We start from the raw sequence: 16610 nt of genomic DNA, 5'->3' as shown, positions 1-16610 counted from the left end.
TTATCGATTTACAAAATGTTTTTACTTATGTGTTTCTTTTTGTTGTTTTACAGGTAAAGGTGAGTAGTAGGGCATATAAGGTAACTAGTAGTCTAATCGAGTAGCTACATGAGGGCGAGGGGTAAAAACATCATTTGGTTTGCACATTATCAATTTTTAGTTATTTTTCAAATGCACCAATTGTAATAATGTTATGATTATTGTATACAATTGATGTATTTATTTAGATTTCATCTTTTTGTATGCTTGGGTATTTATTATCATGCATTAAATTACGTGGTTTTGAATTAAGTAGTCTAGTCATACATATCTCTTTAGGTCATATTCTAGGTACGGGCATGGATCTGGAAATGCATATTACATTTACGGTATCAGAGCATGATCTCAGTACCTAAAAGGCTATTAAGTTTTTGTGTGTTTGAAAGTGTATAATAGAATTAAGTAAGGAAAATAGCCTCTTATGTAATGTTGACTGCCCCTGCATACCTACTATTGTAAGTATAATAAACCTGCATTCAATTAAAGTATTATGTATGCTTGAATCATGATCTTATTTCCGAATGAGGAGATCTAAGAGGTTAATCAAAGATACCTTATAGGTCTTTAATCAAGAGAAGAGCCAAGTTGAGGCTTAGAGATAAGCATCCAATGTGTCAGTTGCACTATCAGTAGACATTGAAGCTATTCAATAGAGAGTTAATGATATTATTAGGTAGAATTGAGAGGTATCTGAGAGCATTAGACACCCAGTTTATATTTTATTGATGCTAGAGTAACCTCCGATTATTGAGATACTAGCCTAACAAGATTAAGTAGGCATGAAGCCACCTAGGGTGGATATGGTAGGTGTCAACAGAGTTCAGGCTCACCCTATTTATAGTCTGGTAAACAAATATTGGCCTCTTAATTTTAAAAGCAGTGTAGTTTCAGATAGGTTACCAGCTAAGAAGTGGTTGGACGTAATAGAGAATGCCATGAGGATTTACACCTTAACAAATGTAGATAAGATTTATTATGTCAGCCTTCTATTAAAGAATGATGCAAAGGTATGGTGATGGATGCTATGTAGGACTCGTCAAGCTTTAAAAATGACTTGGGCTAATTTCATATGGGTATTTGAGAAAAAGTACCTGTTTACAAACTTCTCTATGTGAAGGCCCAAGAGTTCCTCCAATTGAAAGATGGTAATATGATAATCAGGGGGTTCTCCACCAAGCTAAACTTTTTCACTAAGTATGCTTCAAGAGTAGCTAGTTTAGATAGAGACAAGTTGGAGGTTTTCCTTTAAAGACTTAGGTTAGACATCACCAAAGATGTCATGATGGGAGATAATCCTCCCAAATCTTTATCAAAGGCACTGGGAAAAGCTTTAAAATGAGAGGCCATGAGATAGAGGGTAACTAAACAAAAAAAGGATACCAAACTAGCTAGTACTAGTAGCCTCATCTTAGAGATAAGATCAGATAAGTTTAAAAGCTAACTGAGAAAGTGGTAATCGAGATATGGGTAATAGAGACTTAGAGGTAAAAGGTCCTTCTAGTTGAGAAATAATAAGAAAAACTGGAAGGGTAAGATGCAAAGGAGAGAGGATTAGCTAAGGTGCGATAATCCACTTACTTGCTATAGATATGGGTAGATATATGCTAAAGAGTGTCTTACTAGTTAGAAAGTATGTTATAAGTGTAAGTAGCCCAACCACTTTGCCAGACAATGTATAACCCTAGTAGCACTAGTCCTAATAGAGTAGACAGTTGGGAAAGAACAAGATTGAGTGTATACAACCACTTAGACCTAGGTTGAAGCTAGTTCGATAGTAATGACAAGTCAGTTAATTTTTCACTCTCGTCTTTTGTATGTATTGATTGTCTTTTATGCTACACACTATTTCATTGCTAGTGTTATAATAGAAAGATTAGGGCTAAAGCCCACAATTGTTTCACAGATAAGTATAAAGATGCCAGATGGAGACAAAATCTATAGTAACCACATATTGATTAGAGAGATAGTTTCTCTAAGAGGCCAAGAGATGGAAATGAACCTGATAGTAATGGAAATGTTTGATTTTGATATGATACTCAAAGTGGACTTCTTAAACAAATAAGATAGACTATAGAAAGAAAAAGGTCCGATTTAGTTTAGATGGTGGTGAATAGTTTAATTTTGGAGAGATTCAAGTTCTCAACATGATGATAAGTTATGTCAAGGCCAAGAAAATGTTAAGTAAAGGGTACATAACATATTTAGCGCACATAGTGAACATATCAGATGAGACAATCTTGGGTATGAAAGAAACACTAGTGGTGTAAGAATTCCCAAAAGTTTTTCCTAACAATCTTTTACGGTTAACATCCTAAAAAAAGGTTGAGTTTAGTATTGAGCTTGCCTTGAGTACAACACCAATTTCTAAGGCATCATACAAAATAATACTAGTTGAACTACAAGAGCTAAAGAAATAGTTGTAAGAGTTGTTAGACAACATTTTATAAAACCAAGTGACTCATTATGGGGTGCATTAATCCTATTTGTAAAGAAGAAAGATGGATCGATGAGGATATGCATCGATTATAGGGAGTTAAACAAAGTAACAGTGAAGAATAAGTATTACATGCCTGTGTATAGGGTATACGTGGTTGTTCATCATCAACATGATTTGAATTTTGAGATAAGATCGCGATCGTGGAAAAATTGGATGAATTTCATAATTATGTAACATGACATATGCCTGTGTAGAGTCCATACAAGCCCATTTGTTGAATACAACAAGCAAAAATAAAAGTTTGTTTAACCTAATTTTTCATTATTTTTCTCATACCTAGCCGTACCCAAACGAGAGAGCAATGCGAAGAGAGACCTTGTTCTTATGATGATGAAGAACATACAATAGGAGATTCTATGCCTATATATGTGACCTTAGATGAAGAAAAATGGCCATTAATGTTTATAAACATGACTTTACCAGTTGAATACTCTACGATTATGATGTTGAATTAAATCGATTAGATTAAGGGTGATCATGGTTAAGATTTATTAAATTGATCATGTTTATGCCTTTACGATTATATGGATCAATTTAGGATGCTTAGAAATAGGTTTTGAGACTTTTATTATGCGTTGGATTGCTTGAGTTAGCCAGAAAATGTAGAAATTGTTGACTTTACAGTCTTTAAATCGTAACTCATAGTCGTGTATAGTCTTATACACACCTATGTGTCCTTAAATCAAAATAGGAAATTCTATAATTTTCGTGTGCTCATTCTAAGGAAAAGTATACATGGTCGTGGTATGGGACACACGCCCGTGTGTGACTTTTCAAAAATGGACATTGCACTTAAAAAGAGGCATATAGGGGTGCATTTAAGGCACACACCCATGTAGTCAGTTAAAAGACTATTTTACCTTTAGTTTAAACACAATAAAGGAAAAGAAGAAGAAAAAGGAAAGAATAAGAGACTTTAGTAAGAAAGACAAGATAGTTATAATTAGAAAGAGTATCTAACTATATGGAAGATGACATAAAACCCTAACCCAGTCAGATCCAGGTTAAAAAAAAAGGAAAAGGTTAAGGAAGCGGTTCACATTTAAATCACCACCAGCTATGTGTAGAAGTGGTAAGATACATGAAAACAGTAGGGCTAAATATCCATGAGATGTATCATGCACTCGATGCCAAGGCGTATAGCCATTCAGTTTGGTTTAGGTATGCATAGTAAAGGATTGTAGCTTTTTAGTTATTCCTCACATGGTTAGTATGATGTATCATGTATGTACTTATGGTAGGGGCCATCCTAGGATGGTTTAAATAGCAATTCCGATTAGCATATATAGTAAAGGAATGAACTGCTACCGTATTACTTCATGTAACCAAAGTGTCCTAATTAGTTAGTCTAATAGGTCGTATGACATGTGTGCAAAGCATGACAAATAGTGACACGCAAGGTGTCTTATGTTTTCACTAGGACATCAAATATGATGATTTCAACTTAGGTGTTCGTAACCTTTGTGGTTAGCCTATATCAGGGCATGAGTGTACCAAATTGTGATCGCATCTAGATTCAAAGATGGAATGTTAGATTTATCAATTTTATGTGTTATTCAAGTTATCGAGAGGTCATTAATATTCTAAGTGTTTTCACTCACGCGTTCCTTATTGTTATTGATATGATCCATGGAAGATCAAAAACATGTGAACCAATAATGAAGGACTATGATAAAAGTGTGGTAGGCTGGACAACATTAAGAATATCGCAGACACAAGCTAAAGGTAGGAAGCATGATGTGACACTCAAGGATGATATGGCAAATGACGTGGAAAGCATCAAACATATGGGAAATGATATGACACATCCTTGATGACGTTTTTACTTGACAAAATATGAAACGGAAGCTTGATTAGGCAAAAATTCATGTGAAGAAAGCAAGAAAATTTAATTGAAGTTCAATTCCCTAATATTTATAGTTTTTTAGTTGTTTAGGAGTTTTATTTGTTTTAAGAGTCTTAGTTTTATTTTCTTTAGGAATTATAATTATATTAGGATTATTATTTAAGATTATTATTATTTTTATTTAGATTGTTATTATCCTTAAGATTAGGATTGTTATTATCCTAGAAATTATATATGTTATTATCCTATTTAGACTAAGACTATAAATAATCATGTAACCTTGGGATAGATGATACACAATGGCTTAATGAAATTGTGAGATCTTTTATCTTAGTTCATTTGAGAACTCATGAATTTATCAAGAATATTCTCTTGTGACATTCAAATATGACTTATCACTCTCTTTCTTTTCTATTCTAGAGTGTAGCGTCAACTTATACCTTTGGTTTATGTCAATTATAGACATCGGGTCATTGTTTTTATACTTTTGGTTCATGATTATCCATAATTATTGGGTCAAGGGTTTTTATACTTTTGTTTTATGTCCATTATAGGCATTGGGTCAAGGTTTTCTTTAATTTGAAATCTGATTTAGCTTTTCCGGGTTTCTAGCTTCCTTGCTTGCATGTAGGGTCTTATAGTTCATCTGTGAGGTTTACATAAGTTGTTTTACAAGTAGATATAAGTAGTAAGGCATGTGGGAGAGACATAATCCAATCGAGTAGTTGTATCAAGGTGAGGAGTAAAAATGCCATTTCTAAATTTTTATATCGCTTTTGTTTTTATGCTTTAGTTATACATATTTTCGTTTTAGTTATTTTTGAGATACATGAGTTGTAATAATATCATGACTATTTTATACAAGTGAGGTATTTATTCAGATTTCAGTTTTTTGCATGCTTGTGTATTTATTATCATGCATTAAATTACATGGTTTTGATTTAGTAGTCTAATCGTACACGTCTCTTTTGTTAATATTCTAAGTAGTGGTATAGATCTAGAGAGAGATGTTACATAGTTCTAACATTAGCTTTTAATTTTTTTCGTCTTAACTTTATTTGTTTACAAATACAATATACTTGACTATATAGTTACACATCTTTTGTTGATTGTAAGTGAAATTTGTCATTTCTCCAATGCCCTTTAAACTGTTTGGAATACTTATTACAATAAAGCCACCACTTGATTGTGATTTAGTGAAAGTAAGTACTCAAGCTAGCACATGTTAAACAGAAACTACAGTGTTTACATATTGCTTATCGAATCAATTTACCTTCAATTGTTATTTTGATTGAATCGAAGTGTTTCCACACCGTCCATTTTTGTTTTCTATTTTTTCCTATCAAGGGTGCCACACTTTCATATGTTAATGCTCCTAATGCATCATTAACAACATCATCACTTTCAAAGTATTCAAACAGATAAACTCATTTAAGCTAGAACCATTTGTAATTTTCCGTACAAAAAATAATGATTGACAAAATTGTAAAACAAATGGAAATAAAATTGTTATATTGAGATTTGAGAAAGTTTGAGAATGAGAGATTAATGAATGAAATTATAGAGTGAAAGAAAGATTGAGAATGAAAAAATATTGTTTTTAGGAGGGGGAAGAGGTTTATATAGAGAAAGAAAAAATATAAAAAATAAACAACGCCCTGTCATTCTACACCTGCATGTGTAATTTTTTTTTTTTTTAAATAGCTTTCTACAGTGGTAGGTCATGATAGGCCAACATGCAAGCTTGATTTCTAAGCTTAGGCACAACCCAAAAAGCCCTTATAGACCATGCAAAAAAGAAAGGCTTCAAGTTGAGCTAACCCCCCTGTGATGTCTAATAATAAAGATTTCATCAAGACAAACCCATTCAGATTTATTCCTTTGCAAATGTACATTTTCTCTATACATAAGTTTTCAGTATTTAGTAGAGTAGTGCTTGCTTATCCATTGAAAGTTGTCTGTTTATAATACCCTCAGATATGTTTTAGGGGTAATGTTGTCCTTCTCTAGCCATAGATTTGAGTTTTGATCAAATCAAGCCAAAACTGGAAAAAAAATATCTATTATGGCCTGACATAAAATAATGCCCATAGAGAGCACACCTATACATTGCTTGCAAAGAGGTACGCTCGTACATCCCATGATATAATATCATATATCTTTCAGATTAAGGAATCCTAATTAAAGATGGATTTTTGATGCAAAAAGGTAGACCTCTTAATATATATGTACACTCGTTAACTCCCTTTGAACCTTAATTTCACCTTTATTGATTGAACTAGAGAGAAAGCAAAGTCTTGAGCAAGGAGAGAATTCTAATTGGTAGAAAGGGGGAGTTGTAGTAATCAAGAACTTGGAAAGAAAGAAAGAGTCAACTTCAAATTTTGCCTGCATAAGAAAACTAGGTAAGTGAGAATGTTCTTTCTGCCCTCTTGAATTTTCTTTAAATTTGATGCTTGAATTATGCGATGAAACCTAGATTAAGGTTGCATGTTTACTAAATCACAAATAGATATGAATTAAGAGAATGATGAGTTGATTATGAAGTTTTAATGTTGGTATTGATGCCTATGAATTCTGGATTGTTATTAAGATGTTAGAGGCCTTGTCCACTGATGCAAATCTGGTTAAGAACAATAAAAAAACGATTTCCAAGATACGATGTATGGCCGAGAGAATGGGTATCGATAGAGATCAAGTATCCCAATGAGGCATGAGATTAGACAATATTTAAGAGACATAGATAATGAGACTATAGGCTGGTTAAATGAGTATTTGCGACCTAGACAAACCCTTCATTAGACTATAGTTTACCGACTACTTTTTATTATTAATTAACAAAAAAATGAATTATTCAAGTTATATGATACTTGTGCATGTTGACTATTGAACGTTTATCTACCTATTAAGAATGTCCTACATGAATAACAGATTTCAGTAGCACTTTACCCTAAAGGATAGAATATTTAGGAAGGGGTGTTCATTGATAAGTTCTTAAAATAAGCAAACACTACAATTTGCATACATGGTATGTGTGACAATTGAAATTTCTTGCAGTTGCTTATACTTTCTAATAGAGCAACAATACCAAACGTTTACCCCGAACCATGTATTTCATATTTAGGAACATTGATTGGCTTCACAATGACATTTTCTTATTTGCAAACATGTCTAGCCATTTTCTTCTTGACCTATGATATTGGATGGTGAGTACAAACATCTACATGATCAATCAAGCAAAAAAATATATTAAATAAAATAATAATACTAATACATCAAAAAAGATTTAAGGAATTTTTAACAAGCCTACTAGGTTACGTCTATTGTAAAACCATTTTTTAAGGTGACCTAACTAAATTCAATAAGGATGGTGATGGACAATTAACGTATATTTCACCTAATGCATTGAATGACTTTGCAATGTTTGTGGTCATTATATTATAACAAATCCCTGTGAAATAAGTAGAAGCCTATCTATTGTACCAATGTTGTTCAAATGAGGAGTTGCAACTACATTGACAACGTAAATCCTTTGTATAGTCTCATCAAAATTAGATAGAGGATATGCTTTTTAGGCTTTGTAAAACAACTTTTTTATCAACTTTGTTTTTATACTTACCACACATGTTCCTCTTACTATGTTGGTTGCACTTTCTGTGATAAGCACTATGAAACACATTTGCAATGTAGACAATGATGTCATGGTGTCTATTTACAATAATTAACAAGTTAAGGATATTACCATATCCTCTTTTTGCCAACACCAAACGCTAATGGGTAAATGTAGTTATTCTCGGCTCCCTCTACAATAATGAAAAATGACTTGTGTTATCTAACTTTTAAAAATGCTCAATCAATACAAATCACAAGAAGATAATATTCTTGAAATACTCTTATTAAGCACCTTACAACCATAAAGGAAAACTTGAACCAATTGTCCTCATATGTCTTAATATGAGTAATTGTATTAGTGTTTTATTGCTCAAGGTTGTCACAATGGTTTGGTAAAATCATAAAAGACTCATTCGGTGAACCTTTGAGTGTATTTAATGTCTAGTTCTTGGCATGTTAAGCTTGAATGTATGAGATATAATTCTTATACCTATTTGTCATATCACTTATGATTTCCTTTAGCTTGTAAATATCATCAACCTTAATAAACATTAACTGTAATATTTTTCCAAGTACCTATTTGCTAACTTGTCTATGGTGGGGCATTATTGTATCCTAAGGATAGATATGATCCTTATCCATATGATGCAACTAAAAAAGGTCGCATCCATTTATCTTGGTAGCTTATGCTCTCTATTTACATTACCCACACATACATTGGATTTCTTATTGAGACTTGCTTGAATGCAACACTTCATACCAATAACCATTTTCTAATGCATGCCTTTGAAATGTATTTATTAATGGTTTCTTACTATAAAAAACATCAGTCACTTTGAAACTACCCTTACGACATGTCTTAACATTATCAATACCCTCATTTTGAACATCTATGATAAGATTCAAACCCTAACGAAATAGATTGGAAACATAAACATTTATAGGATTTGGCCTGTGATGAATCAGAACATCATGTTTTACACTACCCAAGGCTACCTCACTAAGATCAACCCTGTATTATTATCATTTTCTTAAACAATATCAACACTTTCTACTTCATCCGAATCAATATCATCCACAAGAATGTCATCCATATCATCACTTATGCTCCCTAAGTTGATTTTGTATCACTTCGACCATTAACCCATTCCTCAATGATTTCATACAACCCTACACTAACTTTAAGACCATCATCAAAGTTTTATCATCTTTCTGTGGCACACATTATGGTTGTTTCTTAAAATTTATATTATCCAAATCATTCAAGTCTAGGGATGGGTCTAGCCTATATTGTCTCTCGAGATGTTATTGTTTATAACTAGTTCTCTTTTCTTTACGGTTCATATACAAGACAAGAGTTGTCACTTGCCTTTTTTGTCCTTTGAATAACCTCATAGCCTGAACATCGTAGTCATCTCAAACCTTATAAGGCAATTTATTGAGTGCTTGCATTTTGCATAAATAAGTGTATGTAACATCCCTGGTCCAATAACCCAACCTACTGTCAAGATATTGTCCACTTTGGACACACAGTCCATCATGGGTTTGCTTTTGGGCTTTACAACCCAAAACGCGTCTTAACAGTTAAGAAGCTCACAGGCTATTTAACCACTCAAATTCTCTCACCACTAACCAATGTGGGATACATAGATAGACCCAACATCTCTTCCGTGCTTTGTCGATGTGGGATTCGCCTAAGGGTATCACAGTGTACATCATAACAACTATGATTGATGCTCAATGGAAAACTCATAATGTCTATCAATTCATCATAATTGGTTTCTAAGTCAACTATTACTAATCTCTAATCCCCACTTTCGTACTTCCAAGTGTTATCAACTCCTATAACCCACTACCCTCCATATCCGTATATAAATATTACCTCAACCATTGAAATTCATGATACTATAGAATGAAACATGGTCAATTTACTGTTTCTAAATGATAAAACAACACCAAAATTGCAATAGCATCCATAAAAAAACTAGAATAAACAATTAATTTCCCACATGAAATTCATGTTTACCCTTTGGATTATTATACATTTTAGCCTGCACCCAAATAGATTGAAAATTTGATTTTTCCAACTAAACATGCCTACCCGTTTGTATTATATATCACGTTCACATACCTACCTACTCACACACTTACATTTGTGTTATGTTTATCTAATAGTCATATAACTAATTTAAGTATGAAAGTATGAAAAAAAAACATCACATTATGATTTCATTGCAATTTGCTTTAAACTTTGGGCATTACTACCAAAGAATAAAAGTTCAAAAGGTTTGATATAAACTGAGTAAACAAACTTGGATTATGATAATCTTGTTACAGAAAATCTATTATTTTAATGTGTTTTCTCTAGTGGAGATTATGAATGAAAAAAGGTGAGAGATGTTAGGGTTCTTAAGGTTAGTGATAAAGGTAGAATGGGTATAAAGTTTGAGTTTGGACAAAAAGGTATAATGAAAATAAATAGTTTTAAAATGTATAGACAGGTAAAAATTAGGTTAATTTAATTAATTTCTATGAAAATTAATTATTATTAAGGGAAAAACTTTCATTAATTACTTATTTTTTGGGGAATCAATATTTCCTACCCATTTTTTGCCAAATGGTGTTCTCTTACTTTTTAGTTTTAATAACGATTCTTTCTCACATTACATATAATTTTTACATCAACTAACTATAAAATGGTATTTAGGTAATTTTTATCTAATTCTAAATCTTAACTATACTTTAAAAAATAAAAATATGTGTACTTTTATTTATTCTTTTTCTATACACCGTATTATCCTTCATATCCCCACCGTAACATTTCCTCCTCCTTATTTTCTTTAAGGCCAAAAGACTTATTTCTGCCTAAAGTTTGGTGAAAACTCAAACTTGTATCTATTAATTTTTAAAAACTCAAATATCTACTATTCTGTTAAAATTCACTGTTAGAGTTAAGGGTAAAAATGTTATTTAGCTAAAAATATTTAAAAAACTACAAAATTGTCACATTTCCCCTTTAGGTTTAAAAATGTGACAATTTATCACCTAACTTAGTTTTAAAAAATTACTTTTTTCTTTTAATTTTTTCTTATTTACAACTGCTTCTCTAACTTTTGAAAGCTTTAATTTAACTCCTCCTTCAAGTTCAGATTACTAAAAAATCTGACAACCTCTCCTTCCATCTCTAGCCATATCCTATTACTTGTGAAACATTTAAAGAAAATGAGTGAGCAATAATTATTCATTGAGTAGAGACATTACATCCTACACTTTATTTCTCTTATTCTTTTCCATTCAATAACTTTACATTGAAATAACATTTGAACTTCATTAACTGGGGTACGCCTTCAAACCCAAAACTTTGATGATGTGGAATGCCTTAAAACATACACTTAGTCATATAGGGTATACCTTTGGACCTAGAACTTCAATGACATGAAATACAATGCATGAAACGTATTTAATAAACATTGGAGAAAACATTTTATATCATAAGCATCATTTTACTAAAAACATTAACTTTGTCGATCGAACTAGGTTAAAGTAAGAATTTGACACCTTGACCATATGAGTAACACAGTTATGTAGTCTCATTTTCATGCACATATCTATTGGACTGTGATAACATATATGTATCCTATTAAAGACATTTATATGAAAAATCTAATGAATGTCCTTTACAACTCTTATAAGAAACATATCCTTAGAAATATTCATGGAAAAACATGTTTTTGTTAGTGTCATAAAAACATAAAATGTAAGGAACAAGTCACATACCTGTACTATGGGAACTAAACTCACATGTGTGCTATAGGATTTAATCCAACATATGCACCATAGGAACTCTAAGCCCACATGTGTACTGTAAGATTATGTTCACATGACTTTACATTCAAAGAACTTAGAAAACATGTAAAACATTATCTAGTCTCGTGCATGTTTTTTATAAAATCAATAAACATGTACTCAAGCCCCTTGTACATCTTACTTAGGCTTGTATATCTCTTTCACCTTTCTTAAACATGAACATGACTCATACTCTAATTCATGATTTACTTTAAGCTTGTCTTGGTACTACTACATAACTTTAAAGTCCTTTTAAGAACTTGCGGGATAGCTTCAAGAATAGGTTTTCGTTTTTGGGGAACAACTGTTCACTTTTATAACTTTACATACGACCATTCACTACTATAGGAATAAGTGTTCACTTCCTTTTCCATGAACAATCACTAATTCTCTTAGATCATTCATGCCCTTAACTTCACAAATGACCATTCACGACTTAAAATGAGCTTTCACAATCTTCTCATGAATGTCTATTTAAGCTTCTCTTCTCAATCATTCATTTACCTAGGGGTATTTTTATCAGTTTTTATATCAATGACCATACCATTCTTTAAAGCAAGTGTTTATCAAGACCTTGCCTATGTGGCAGGATCGATTATACATATCCTTGTAAGGATTATTCCATCATGACTCATACCTAAATGTCTAATAAATAATCGTTTTTGTCCTTAGAACGATCATTCCATCACATCTTGAATGACAAAATATGGCTTTTTTGGCTAGAATTTTCTAGCCTAACACAAATTCAACTAATCACACTAACTCATAACACATTTTCTATTAAAGAACAAACATGAAATTAAACACCTAACTCAATCGTATATATATATATATATATATATATATATATATATATATATTGCACCAGTTATTATTATCATGCTTTCTTTCCCAAAATTCACATTCATATACAATCGTTCACATCGTATACTTATATCTTAACACCAAAACATGAACTAAACAACCTATAACATACAATACATATGAAATCTAAAGACCTACTTACTTGGTTGCCTAGCTAATGATTTGGATGTCATAATGCTTTTTCATTCATGATTTTTCATTGGAAAACTCTTATGGTCACCAAAAAAAGTGAATAAGAACAGTTATTAAAATTTTATAATGTGTATAAAGTGATGGAGGAACACTAGGAAATTAATTAAATATGTCAGAGGTTTGATAGTTGCACAATTTGAGATGAAGGCTCTTAGAGTTACAAATTTTATTTTGGTCATGCAAATTATTAGAGATCATTAGAATTGAAGACTATGGTAAGGACAAGGGATATATATTAGCAGGTGTTGAATAATATCAGTATGGCAGACTATAAGCCCAAGAAGACTCTTATGGCTTCATGAACAAAATTATCTTCATATTAGTGCCTAAAATTTGAAGAAGTAGTTAAAGAGATGTCACATGTACTATATGCCAGTATTGAGCTCAATGTAACCTATGATTTATACACGACCTAATATTTCCCATGTAGTGGGAGTGTTAAGTCACTACATGTCAAATCTTGGCGAAAAGTGTTGAAGTGTTGTTAAATGAGTCTTGAGATATCTTCATGGGACTTCATATATTGCACTTTCTTATGGAAGCATGAAAATTGAGAATGAGTTAAATGTCATAGGATTTGTGGACACTAATTGAGAGAAGATCTCAATCGTAGGCGTTCAACTAGTGGGTATGTTTTTAACTTGTCTGGTTTAGTTCTTCATTTGATAAGAGATAGAGTTCCATAGCACATGACATTGACACATGCTATTAAAGAAGCTATGCTGTTGCATGGGTTGTGTTTAGAGCTCAATTTCAAGTTTGATGTAGTGAACATTGAGTGTGACAATTAAGATGTTATTTATTTAGCTAAAAATATGGCCTACATTTGCGAATAAAGCACAGTAACATACAATACCACTCTATCATACTAAAGAAGGAACAAAAGTAATATTGTTAGAAAAGTTTGACACAACAGTAAACAATACAAACTTCCTAGGAAAAGCAGTTAGTTTGACAAAGTTTACATGGTGTGCAATTGAGGTTGGGTTTCATTGTGCAAAGTACTCACCAAGTGGGAGATTGTTAGCATTGGTGACCACTTGGAATATAAGGTGTTATGATGACATATTCGAGCATTCTATAACTATTTGGTAAGTGGAAATGGGTGTAGAGGATAACACCCTTGAGCCCATAAACGGTGTTTAAATATTTGTTACTTCCTGTTTATGTGATAGTGTCACCTGTTAAACGCTAATTAATAATTTGAGTTTATCCTTAAGGATTAAATATCCTTGAAGAGTTTAAATTTAGTAATAAGAATCCTTAAAAAAAAAAAGTTAAAGGAGAAAAGTATAAATAGCCTAAACTAAACAATGTTTAAGAAGAGACTTGGCAAATTTAATAGTTATGGATACTTTCTAGTCGTAAAAGGAATATGAAGTGTATTTCAAGAATTCTTATTACCCGATAAAGTGTTTTCTCTTTAGCCAATGTGTTTGAAAGTGCTTTTGATATCTATAAAAAAAAGAATAAAAAATTGCCTCTTCGCTAATTTTGAATTTGCAATTATCTTTTCAGAGCTTCTTCAAGAGTATTAAATAAAGTTTAAAAATGGTACACTAAAATTAAATGTTCGTTAATGATTATGTGCCATATTTAAAATTTATAACGTGTGAAAGAGGATGAAAGGTGGGCAGACGCCTAACTTTAAAAATTAAAGCAATAATGTTGGCTTAAAATACAGTTTTAACGCATGAATATTATTGAGCAACGAATTCAACAATATTAATAATTTTTTGGACCCAAATGCATTAAATTGGAGATTAATAAAATAAAGAGGTCAATGATGTGTTATCCTTTATTAAATGTGAAAATTTTGCTCAACTATGATCTAGAATAATTACACACATTAGGTAATATCTTAATTTCGTTAGTCTGTACAATGTTAATATTTGTATCTTAAAAAACATGGTTTGCATCATCCAATTTTATGTTTAAATATGCACACATGTTACGTTCTCTCTTTCAAGTACTATGATGTTTTTCAACCAACACAATAAAAAAAGTTGTACAAAATTTAGAAATTTATAAGGTGATGTCAAATATATGTTACATAAATTTCAACAGAAAGAATGTATATGTTATTTTAAAAAGAAAAACATGGTTCATGAATCACGAGTTTATTCTGGTTAAGTATTATTTGCACCCAAAACATGGTTCATGAATCATGAGTTTATTCTGGTTAAGTATTATTTGCACCCAAAAACTATTTTATACCCCAAACTTATTTTTAAAAATATATATAATTTTGAAATTTTATAGGGTAAGGTTACTTAACAAATAAGTGTTGCCCCACATTAACTAAAATTGCACCGCCCTATCTACTGTAGCTTTGGGTGCATTCTTATTAAATTTTTGTTTGACATTGGTAAGTAGGCTTATAAATTTGTTAGAATTTTTTTTGTTATTTATATAAATTATTAAGGCCAAAAGACTTATTTCCATCCAAGGCTTAGTTCATTGGCAAAAACTACCCACTAATTTTGAAAAATCTAAACATTTACTTAACAACTATTACTTTTAAAAAAATTCGTTAGTAATAAGGGTATACTTGTCATTTAACTAGTAATATTAAATAAAATAAAATTTACCCCTTTTTCTTACTTAATTTTAAAAATTGACAATTTTTCTTTAATTTTGAAAATTTTCCTTTTCCCTCTTGTTAGGGTTTTTTTTCCTACGTTTTTTAATGACTTTTCTCTGTCTCTAACCGCCTTATTTGCTCAAGACCCAAACACCTTTAGTCCATATCCTTTTTCTCTAGCGTTTCACCTACTTTCATCAACATTGTCAGGCAAATCTATCTCTCCCACTCTTTGTCATGTGCTCTTTTGCGTTTATAAAAGCTCAACAATAAGTAACAGCTTAGAGAAGATTAGTTCAAGTATGGCAGGGAAATAATACAAGAGAATTTGTAGAAGAAAATTAGGCAAATGGGTGTCTAAGATAAGGGTTCCAAGCTCACAAGAGCGGCTTTAGTTAGGCTCTTACACAACTTAAGAGGTAGCGGCAACCGCCCACGATGTACCTTCTATTGTTTACATGACCACTATCTTTGACCAACCTTAACTTCCCCAAATTGTCGTCCCCTAACTATGTAAACGCAAATTTTATGTTGCCAAAGTCTGTGTGAAAAGATGTATTAGACACTGGAACGGGGATAGATGCACAATTGATAGGAATAAATGGAGAAAGATGAAACAAAGGTTAACGAAAGCAATGTAATTAAGAGACCAAAGATGTCGTTTTAGGGGAATGATAATCAGAGTTATGATTATTGGAGCTGGGAAGAGAAGCAACTTAGCATGTTTGGGCTGAAAGCGGTTGACCAAGAAAAGTAACCGAAAAATGTAGAGAAAAAAAAACCTCTAGTAGGGGGAAAAAGCAAATTTTTAAAACTTCAAAACTAATTAAACTAAGGAAAACAAATAAAATTTTATTTTATTTAATATTATTGGTTCAATGACAAATAAATACCCTTATTACTAATATATATTTTTAGGAAAAGAACAATCTTTCACCCAAGTTTAAGTCCAAATTCAAAATCATACCCACGAGAGATGAAAAACCTAAACATCCACCTATGAGCTAATTGTCATCCAAATTTTCAGTTAGAAGTAAGGGTGAAATCATCATTTTATCCATAAACCTTAAAACCTAAAAAAATTATATCATTTCCCCCTTACTTTAGAAAACTCACATTTACCCCGCATG

Source organism: Mangifera indica, chromosome 4 (genome assembly GCF_011075055.1).
Source record: "Mangifera indica cultivar Alphonso chromosome 4, CATAS_Mindica_2.1, whole genome shotgun sequence".
Lineage (NCBI taxonomy): Eukaryota > Viridiplantae > Streptophyta > Magnoliopsida > Sapindales > Anacardiaceae > Mangifera > Mangifera indica.
Note: the sequence above shows the minus strand (reverse complement) of the source record.